The sequence below is a fragment of the Patella vulgata genome, chromosome 9 (assembly GCF_932274485.2).
Source record: "Patella vulgata chromosome 9, xgPatVulg1.2, whole genome shotgun sequence".
In the NCBI taxonomy this organism is placed as follows: Eukaryota; Metazoa; Mollusca; class Gastropoda; family Patellidae; genus Patella; species Patella vulgata.
The window spans coordinates 17,484,901-17,495,621 of NC_065887.2; the positions used below are offsets into that span (position 1 = coordinate 17,484,901).

At 37.2% G+C, this 10,721-nt stretch overlaps 1 long non-coding RNA gene across 1 annotated transcript; it reads left to right on the top strand.

The window, feature by feature from the left end:
* Positions 1-712: 712 nt before the first annotated feature.
* Positions 713-8,766, top strand: LOC126831500 (uncharacterized). Its single transcript, XR_007684183.2, has 5 exons — positions 713-1,084; positions 3,575-3,627; positions 4,714-4,791; positions 5,206-5,321; positions 5,922-8,766. It is a non-coding gene; the product is annotated as an uncharacterized LOC126831500 (long non-coding RNA).
* Positions 8,767-10,721: the final 1,955 nt, after the last annotated feature.

The following is a 10,721-nucleotide window of genomic DNA, read 5'->3' on the forward strand; positions in this document are numbered from 1 at the left end:
ATATTATCATTATAAGGGGCCTCACCTATCATGTCATTATGGGCACCCCTTCGGGATAAGGCACCCCACACCGTTTTGGGCGCCCTATCAATCAAGTTTGGAGGGGGGAAGGGGGGGGGCGCCTCATATATAACAACATGATTGGCGAGGCGCCCATAAAACCAAGCGCCCCGCCAATCTCGTCATGGGTGCACAACCAAGGTCAACCGGCTTTATGCTACGCCCATACTGATATGGGCACGTTGGTCGTTGGCTTCGTGTTGCGATTTTTTCCAGTGGGGGGGGGGGGCAGCTGCCCCCATGCCCCACCCTCACCCCACCGCTAGCCATGGACCTGATATCATTCCATTTATAATGAGGTATAAGAATAATATAAATAAGTCAGTTATATTCATATATTTGCTTTATCAAATTTAAAGATGGATAGAAATTCTAATGGTGGCGACGGGTGTAAGATTTCTGTAGGTTTTCTGGTGTCAATATTAAAGCCTTTTCTTATTCATTGCAAAACAATGTATTATTGTCGCGTGTTATTTTTAAATAACATTTAGCTGCTTTCAACCCACACCGCCAAACAACAACAGCTCCATTACAACACCTAGTATATTAGCTGATAAAACTGTTAATACATATTTTACAGTGTAGATAGTATCAAGTAGACGTCTATGACCAGTCTTTCAACACTATTGAGTAACATAAAAGCAGTGTGTACATGATAAATGGCATGTATTATATTGGTATTGAACCAAAAAGGACCAGGGTATTTATTTGTAACTTAGTGTTGTTACGTGTGGGGATTTATTAGGCCACACAGGATCGCGTCGAGCTTCTCAGCAGAACTGTTAAACCGAAAGATATCTGTTCAGAGATTCACCGTGTCGTTACGTTTGCACAGTATAATAGCAAGCAAGGGAAGCTGACAGTTGGCAGTGTATTGGCACTCGATCAGTGCAGATGTAGTATTATGGTTATTACGAATCTATTCCTGGATATACTGTCAGAAACAAGAGAAATGCGAGCAATTTAAGACGGGAGCATCGTAATGGCTAGGTACCAAGCAACGCTGTATTTACCCATGACTGTGGTAAGTCTATTATTTATTTACAAATATTTATTGATATTAAACGTAAATATTAAACGTTGGAATGTAGGCTTATACGCATCGTTCTAATGGTCAGGGATATCCTGGATACCATATATTTAATTTCAAGCTAGGAAAAATCGATACTAAGAAAGTGGCTCTATCATAAAACGGGATAACCATGTTTTGGTAGTACCATATCGAGATGATGACTAAGTGGAGTCAAGCGGATTTATTAGATTTGTCGTTTACTGTGATGAAATTTACCTTCGTATAATTAAGTACGGTTGCTTGTTTAAAGTTATCTGTAGGACTCTGGTAGTAGGTGTACACGTAGTCCTATAGGCTATATGATTTATAGTCGGGTCCATGTAGGCATGTAGCAATCTATGCCATATCCCACTAATTCGTAGCCAATGAGTTTTTGTACGTTTGTATTAAAGATACATTCCCACTAAAGTATTTTTTTTATCCGATTGTTAATTAGAGATTTCCAAATAGAATTATGCCAATCTTGGAAAGTAGACACCCGATCTTACCAGAAAACGGTTTTGAGAACATTGAGATGATTAAACGTACAGTAGACTGCGATTAAACGGCAGAAAAAGAAGTAGGCAGAGGGTGATTTGGTCCAGTGTATAGCCACAATAACTTTCTATTTAGTTACCCTTGCAAACTCGGTTTTAACATTAAATAAAAACTGCCCCCCCCCCCAAAAAAAAAAAGAAGAAATATTAAAATTCATCTGTTTCTCAAATAATGTTCATTGACTATTTTTCGGATCATGGAAAACCATGACACTTCAGCTCTTTTCGGAATGTTCTGTCCCATTTAAGATAGAATGAAACAAGTTTTCTATTGGCTGTATGTCAATTTAACGATGCATTATGTAAGATTTAGATAAAGAGCTTGTTGTTCTTGCTATAATAGTCTAAAAATAGATAGTGAAAATTTCAGTCAAAATACCTTATTTTGATTTTGAGAGATGGTATAAATGTTTGAAGTTTTGACAAGAAATAGCGTAAATAGTATGAATGCTACAATATTAAACATACATTATATAGCAAGACCTAAATCTGCCTATTGCAGGTCTTTCTTTAGGCCTGAAATGTTTTCTAAATTATTAATTAGGCATTAATTAACTTATCCAGACCATAATCAACTCGCGATGGCATCGGATTTCTCTGATATTAAATAGATTAGAACAGTTCAGCCATATTCTGATTTAAGCTAAAAATGGAGGAGCGAGACTTAGCTTCAAATAACCAGTACGGTGGTTGAAATTATTGCACACGTCTTGTTAAACCTTCAAAGGCTAATATCTTCGCTCGCAATAGAGTAATTTGAATGAAATTTTCAAATTATTCACTTTACATTATCTATTTTCGAACTACTATAGAAAGAATGGCTAGCCCTTTATCTATATCTTACATAATGTATCTTGAAGCGAATCCTCAATTTTCCATTTTAACGTCAAACGAAGATGTGGAAGACATTGTCTGATGCACCTAGAGAGTTGATTAGGGGCTTGACATGTGAATAAATGTCCAAATAATAATATCTATATAATTTAAAGCCAGAAGGAAGATCTGCAATAGATTTGGCTCTTATGTATTACACTATAGCTTAAAATTTTCCATGAAGCAATCAGAGCAAGTCGAACAATTATCATACCATACTCAATAAGTGAATTGGCGACCGGATTAAACAAGACGGTCAAGGGGGCATCTGCTGGGTTGGAAAGGGAATCGCGCCTAGTCGTTCGGATGGGCAAAAACCGGAGGTCCGCCCGTATATTTATTGGCATGCACGTTAAAGAACCATTGCCAGTTGTAATTCAAGAAGACCAGGCGAAAACACCACTGTCGAACAATTATCATACCATATTAGTGAATTGGTGATGTTTTAACTTTTTGTACCTACCTGACTAAAGAAGACGAGGAAGGGTGACATCTGCAAGGAATCGTGTCTAGTCGTTCGGGTGGGACGAAAGCCCGAGGTGTGCCCGTATATTTCTAGGCATGCACGTAAAAAGCCTTGTCAGCTGGAACTCCAATAAGAGTAGGCGGAAACGCCATTGTTTGTGACCCCCTCCGCACATGTTATCGTTGAAATAGAATTCACCACATGTTAGTCGCAAATTGAGTGAAATAACCTATTAACGGGACTTTAAAAACCATTCCATTCCACAGTTGGATTATGTTGATACAAGACACACAGTATTAATATATCATTTGACCTTGCCCATCCGTAACATAGAAACCGTTTGTAGACAAATTAAATGTACATCGAGTGCAAACAATCGTTCCGCTTCGAATGATTTTAACAAACACATATTGGTATAATTTAAAACCATGTTTTGCAACTGTAGCTGTGACTGGATAAACAGTAATAATTAGTGAAGTATACTGAGCCCAGCGGCCCCCAGTTTAAATCTAATACATGTAGTCCGATCCTAGTGTTACTAACATTATACGGGGAACTATGTTTCAGGTGTATGGGCGGTTATGTACGTTTGGTTTGTATGGAAATTATAGAACATTCAGGTAAGTGACCACCGTTAGAGACGATTGTGGGGTGGGCGAGGGTAATATTAACACTGTTGATATCAGGAAATTAATGGCATGTATTATGGGGGGGGGGGGGTAATATTAACACTGTTGATATCAGGATATTAATGGCATGTATTATGGGGGGGGGGGGATTAACACTGTTGATATAAGGAAATTAATGGCATGTATTATGAGGGGGGGGGGGGGTAATATTAACACTGTTGATATCAGGATATTAATGACAGGATTATTATTCAATTACACTGTTGTTGAAAGTGCGGAGGCCCGAAGTTACAGGATATGATTCATGAATACAATGCAGGATATGAATAACCTTAACTAGGCCTTTCATATTTAAGGCCAAATATGTTTTACTTCACAATTAGTAATTGATTTATACCTGAAAATAGCCACACCTTGTAGTCTTGCTGCCAGATTGCCTGGAAAACTTTTAAGTCGGTGAGCTACGGAGCCCCTGTCTATTTTGATTCTGTACTCCATCAAAGAAGAAATACACATGCAAAAGGATCTGAAGTTTAGCCGAGATTACGAAACATGTAAACACCGTGCAATACTATGGGGGCTTTTGGCTTCGAATTCCAATCGTTAGTGTTTGTTTTATATGTGTACACGCAGAACTTACCTCTGTTTTTTCGTCCCACCCTATACTATATCTCTGACATGGGAAACCAGGGTGTAAAATCCCGAGCGAATCTCGGCCAACTGCACTAAGATCGATGATCGATCTCGGGATCTGGTGGTTTGTGAACCGGTGCTATTCTGACTGCGCCACCGTGACTCCCCCATCCCCACCCCGGCGTAGGTATCTAATAATGTTGAAGAACATTTGAGTAACGTCACAGCTGTGCAATGCGATTATGGCAGACAGATTTGGTGGTATTTAAAACATTCATAGAAATGCTTAGCATATTTAGATCATTTAAACTTATTTTAACTGTAAGTGTGATATTTGTAACTAAATGTACTAGGAAAACTATAAATTATTAGCATGAGTTAACTGCCCAGAGCCAGGCGTTGCTCTGAAGGAAGTATACCTTTAAATATTTTATTATTTTACAGGTGTAAAGAATCCGAAAAATGTTGTCGTGATGATTGTTGTGAAACAGATGCTGAAGTATATACACTTTGGTATTTCTGGTAGGTTGTAACATTAATAACTACATGTATCTCTAGCATTCTTGGCCGTTTTGTTTTATTCGAGGATAATTTATGTCTCGTTGATCATATTAAAGGTCCGTCGGGAAGAAACCCCATAGCCATATTTGACGATGGTGGCCAAAGATGTTTGTTTTTTAGAATTTTAAACTAGGAGGTAAATTATGGGGGGGGGGGGGGAGAGATCACCAGTGTACCGATAGTCAGAATTCGATCACAGAGTTGAGTCGCCTTCTGGATCCTTCAGTTTCCTGACACTGCTAGATATACGAACACCATAATATATTGATCCTCCCAAAAACATCGACATGTTTTGGGATGGGGTTTTTAACATCATTTCAAAATACCTTTGTGTTATAACATGTCTATATAAACGTAAATAAATTTGTTTTTCAGGGTAGCAATTCTTCTTCTGTTAACATTACTATCAGGATTGTCATATATAGCATGGAGACGTTGGTTGAAAAGTAAACAAGAAAGTAGAACATCAAATAATCAAAGTATTACAACAGGTTTGTAGTGGGCTATAAAAAATGAGGCAACTTGCCCAAGGCAAATCTAGCGATCCGAACGACTCAATATTCAGAGCAAAAATTTTCTGGCAAGCGATTTTGACCATTTCGTCACATTTCTATACTTAAACACACTTTTTCATTGGATTGTCTGTAAAGGTTCGAAATTCGAAATGAAAAGCCTTGGAACCTTTGCCAAATGGTGCTTTATCTCTTGGGACGAAACAACCGTGGCGTCCACGTAAAAGAAACCTTGGCAGTTGAAATTCGATATAAGAGTAGGCCACTGCGCGACTGTCCAGGAAAGATATCCCTCATAGCACACTACATGGCGTACGCCCGTCTTCATTAGCGCAATCAGGGCGGAACAGTAAAACGTTAAACCCTATTTCATTTTCACGTATAGTCGTTCATCGGGACAAAAAAACCAAAAACAAGGTTCCGTGTACATTTTGGGTACCATGGGAAAAATAAACCCTAAGCAGTTGGAATTCGATATAAGAGTAGGGAGCAGAAGAGAAGGACGTTAAAACGTCATTTCATTTCCCTAGGTCTATCTCAGTTAATAAAATCAGCGTCTTCTTTTTTTTATCTTTTCAGGGGTAGCCACAACAGAATATACACAAGTGTCTGGTATAGCCCCTCCGCCATATAAACATTCCCCACCCCCTTACACTCGAGTAGATACTGTTATACCACCCCCAGCATATCAAGAGAAAGACTCAATGACGTCAGTTACCCACAGTTAACGTCATGTCAACTTTGTTTTTACATAAAAAGACAAATTTAGGAATTATTTATATACAGTCAAGTAAGAAGAATCGATGTTCGGTCAGTTTTATGCAACTCACAACTGGAATATGTACTGTATAAATGTGTTTAGAGAAGAATACAATATGTATTACATTCATCTGTATATAACACAAACTAATATCTATATACAAGATATAATAATACACATATACACAACTAATTATACAAAAATAGCAATGTGACAACACTAGGGCAAGAAACACAAACGTGTATACCTTCACGTTAGAGTGAACGTCCAATTGGAGTTTATACTGCAAAGACTGAGTGCGTTCTATTAGCTGTCAATATGGTCAATCACTATGGAGATATATAAACCGTGTGCGGAGGGGGGCGTATAATTATTAACCAAATCTTTTGTAACCCGAGTTTTCGTAGCACACGCACGTGTGTTGTTAATTATTACGGATATGCCAATGTTTTATGCTGAAACTTTTAAGCATTTAAAGACCTGTTGACTATACTGATTTGCATGTGTAAACTGGATAAACCAGATGTGACGTGGGTGTTTAACGGCCGCTTCCACCGAAGTGATAATCGTCGACAAATGTGACGTGTCGGACTTCTCTTTTTAAATGAAAGATACGAATGATTTTATGCGTGCCAAGTATAAAGGAAGGACTAAAATAGGATTTAACGTCCTACTTTTTTGTATTAACCGGACTAACGAAGAGGAGGGCAAAAACAAAAAGACCATTGCTATACGTTTTGTCTTCCGATTTGCATATTTATACCTGCTTTGATAAACTATCTTGTGAAATGTGGAAGTTCACCTTTAAATCAAAAACATCACCAAGTTTATGCAGACAAATTATATGATGTATATTTAATTATTCTTTGTGGGGATCAGAATGTAGTTAAATGTTTGTTTATATTTTACTATATGTTATTCATGTTAAAGTTACTCGTTGTTTTATGTATTATGTTGAAGTATTACTTACCGTACTATGTAGGGGTGTGGTGAGTGGGGCTATGGTCCTGGGTATTCATTTCATATTTAAACTGGACCCTATACCTCGAGCCTTGTGGGGCACACAATCAATGTGTTGGGCCTCGGTCATCACGAAATCTCATTGATTACAGTACAACACCTACTGCCTACCAAAGACATGGGTTTTTACACCAGGACAACATCGCTGTACGCCTCAGATTAGCTTAGGGGTAAACATGCCTTACCATGTACACGGCTTTATAGTTAAAACTTATAGCTGTTAGATCAGAACGGTGTCTCAGTAGAACATATCATGACCTTCGCTCGATTATTGAACAAACCTACTCTCTTTGATTTTCACTATGATACATTAATGTTCTTCAATTTGCGGTTCGGTTTCTTCTCCATATCATCATTGCACGCCCTCACTTTCGCCTGGCCTGTTGGTTTCAATCCAATACATGACTCACGTATATGCCTGATTGCTTTCTTTGATATATTCATTTATGGTTTTCTGGTTTCCCACAATTTCTAGTTTAAGACCCGGTAAAAAGATCTTATACGCAGAATCCTTCTTAGACAAGTGTCGATGAATACCCGTAGTTTGGATTCGATGCCCTTCTTTGCCTCTAAGTCTCCAACCCATAAAAGTAAATTTCCTTAGATGGCATTGACGGACTGACGTATAAAAACCGGACCGTGTTACCTAATGTTATTAAAGTAGTATTAATTTATTAAAATCCAATCATGTCCAGACAGGCTAATAGCATGGTCATTTACAATCTTTATTATCCTTACATACCTCAATATTTCTCAAATACAACGTTTTAAAACTCTTAATTCTTACATTGGTTGACTACTAAAATAACATTTGTTTACAATAACTGATGATATAGCAAGATAAACAATGACCATTATTCAAGAATTGCAAGTTAGAATTAATATGCATATTTCAATAATTAGTAGGATTAATGAGGATAAATTATTCTGGCGTGTATATGCATACTTATTAATTATGCTATTTTGTTATAAAGAGTTAATTGTTTTTTGGTGTCAGACTGCAGCTATTTAACAATGATAAATACATGACATAATAACCATTACAATCATTTTCCGTCGTAGTTTTCCGTCAGTGGTGCAGGATGGGGGACCTGGAGAGGACAGCTGTCTAGTCGTTCGGAAGGTGCGAAAACCAGAGGTCGCGCGTACACATTGGCGAGAACATAAAAGATCCCTTGGCAGTTGGAATTCGATATAAGAGTAGGCCTTAGCGTCGCTGTCCGGACAAAATTTCCCTCATAGCACACTGTATCTTCATTAGTCCAGTTGGGGAAGGCCAGTAGGACGTTAAACCCCATTTCATTTCATTTCAATCATTGTATATCCAGTAACAAAATTAATGAACAATAAAAAGGTTATTACAAATTAACAATAAACGTATAGGCCGACATCTTACTGAATACTCGAGTGGACATTACCCCCACCCTCACCTCTCTCTCTCTCTCTCTCTTTCTCTCTCTCTCTCTCTGTTATCAATTATCTCCCCTTGAATCAGATTTTATAAGCGCGTATATTATTAAACACATATACATCTATATTTAACAATAAATTATTATATATTGTAAAGTTGTGGGGTTTCCCTTTTAATCTTTTTTTTTTATTGTGTTGTTTATTAAATTGGTAATAAATAAATATTTATTATTCTTTCGGACTGGATTCAGGCCGACCTGCACTCTACAAATATTATGGCTAACAGTGATTTATGTAGCGATTTACATACATATACTCTTTCAATGTCATTTAAAGTTGGTTGGATAAAAAAGATAAGTATAGAATCTGGCGAGTTATTGTCTCAATTGTCTCTTAGTGCTATGCAATTAAAGATTCCTACAAAATTATCGCATGCAGAACTACCAATCCGTTCCTGTCTACGGATACTGGTTGTATATAATGTTTTGCTCCAGTGTTGAGGTGTTCAACTTACAGATTGGGTAACTACATGGCGACCATGGCCGAACTTGGTCAGACTCTTGTTGTTAAATAAGAACTAAAACGATTAATGGATGTAAAGATCCGTAACGTCCGCTTCCACAAAGGATGATATCGCAGACAAAATGAAAAGAGTGTTCTTTAATACAAACAAATTGAACGTCCAATACATCATTATACACGATATAATGAACAGGCTGACTTTTTAAGCTTTTCAAATAAGAATAATTTAAAAAAGGGTAAAACAATGAAAACGTTCTTGTATATCAAAATGTCACTTTAAACCACGGTGGTAAAATTCGCTGTCGTGAGGTGAGAGTGCGTCTCATTTTCCCACTTCTTTAATAAAATCAAGTTAAAGGAGGAGGTCCAGCTCATTGATGTTTGGTATCACCAAAGCGGATAGAAAAAACCTGCAGTGAGAAAAGAATCCGCTTGCTTTGTGTGAAAAAGCGAAATTCTCGCAGTAAAAGACACATAGCTGGACTTGTTGATTATTTACAAATCAAAAACTGTTCGCGTGATTATTTCCAATAAATATATTTAAATAGGAATCCACATCCTTGAATATTTATTTTACGTAATTATTATGTTTAGCGTTCTTCTTTGATCTTAGAAGAGTGTTATCTTTGTTAACTGGGTTCCCTGGTTCCTGCTATTGTTTATCTTACCTGGCGATTAAGAAGAAACCAAGGTGTACCCTGTCGGTAATCCCCTTTGATATCTTCATTACTAATTGGATTAATCGATGGCTTCATTAAAGACGAAAGAGGTTGTTTAACCACCCGCTCTCTTTTGTGATTTTAGTTATCTTTAGGTTACCTTTCCGCATGCCGTAACGATATTGTTTTATTGGAAGATTATTAAGAAACCACATATTATCGTGTCGGTGCCAACCTTTGATAACCTCATCAGTGATGGGATTAATCAAGTAATGGATTGGAGATCAAAGGGGTCGTTTAATCATCCGCTCTCCTTTATAAGAGAGAGTGACGAATGTTCATCATTACATTAATTCTATTTGAATAGCGCACTTTCCGTCCTCGTTTTCTGAAATATTCACCATGAGCTGTCAATTGTTTGAAGAGTTACCTCCCCGTACACCCGCTGATGGTTGTGAAAGCATGGATAGCGGAGAACTCATGGATGTTTCTTTTAGCGATATTCTACCTTACATCAAAATTGAGGTAAGTAATATTTGGCAATTGAAGCTAGACGCATTTCACTATCCAGGAAAGCCTATTTTAGTTAAATTAAATGTGCAACGATTTCACCATTTAAAAAAAACTTTAGTACAATCGATCGGTGAATAAGGACAAATTGCAAGGTTTTGATTTATAAATGGAGCAAAGGGTGGTGATCCAAATAAAATGACTAAAAAGGTCAACATTAATTTTGATTTTATTATTTTTTTTTACAGCAAATATCACTTGACAGACAATTAAAAACTGAACATGGTTTTAGAGGCAGATGTTTAAAAAGAAACATGGAAATATTCAGGATAAAACAAGCTTCATTAAAGAGAAAAGACAGCTTTTTATATAGACAGCATAAACAGATCAAAAATCGTCTGCACAATTTCCTCAACTCTGCTTTTTGTCACGAGAATATGGTAGTGCCCAGTGGTTCATGTAGTGACCGAGAGAATAAAATGACGCTGTCCACCCCTA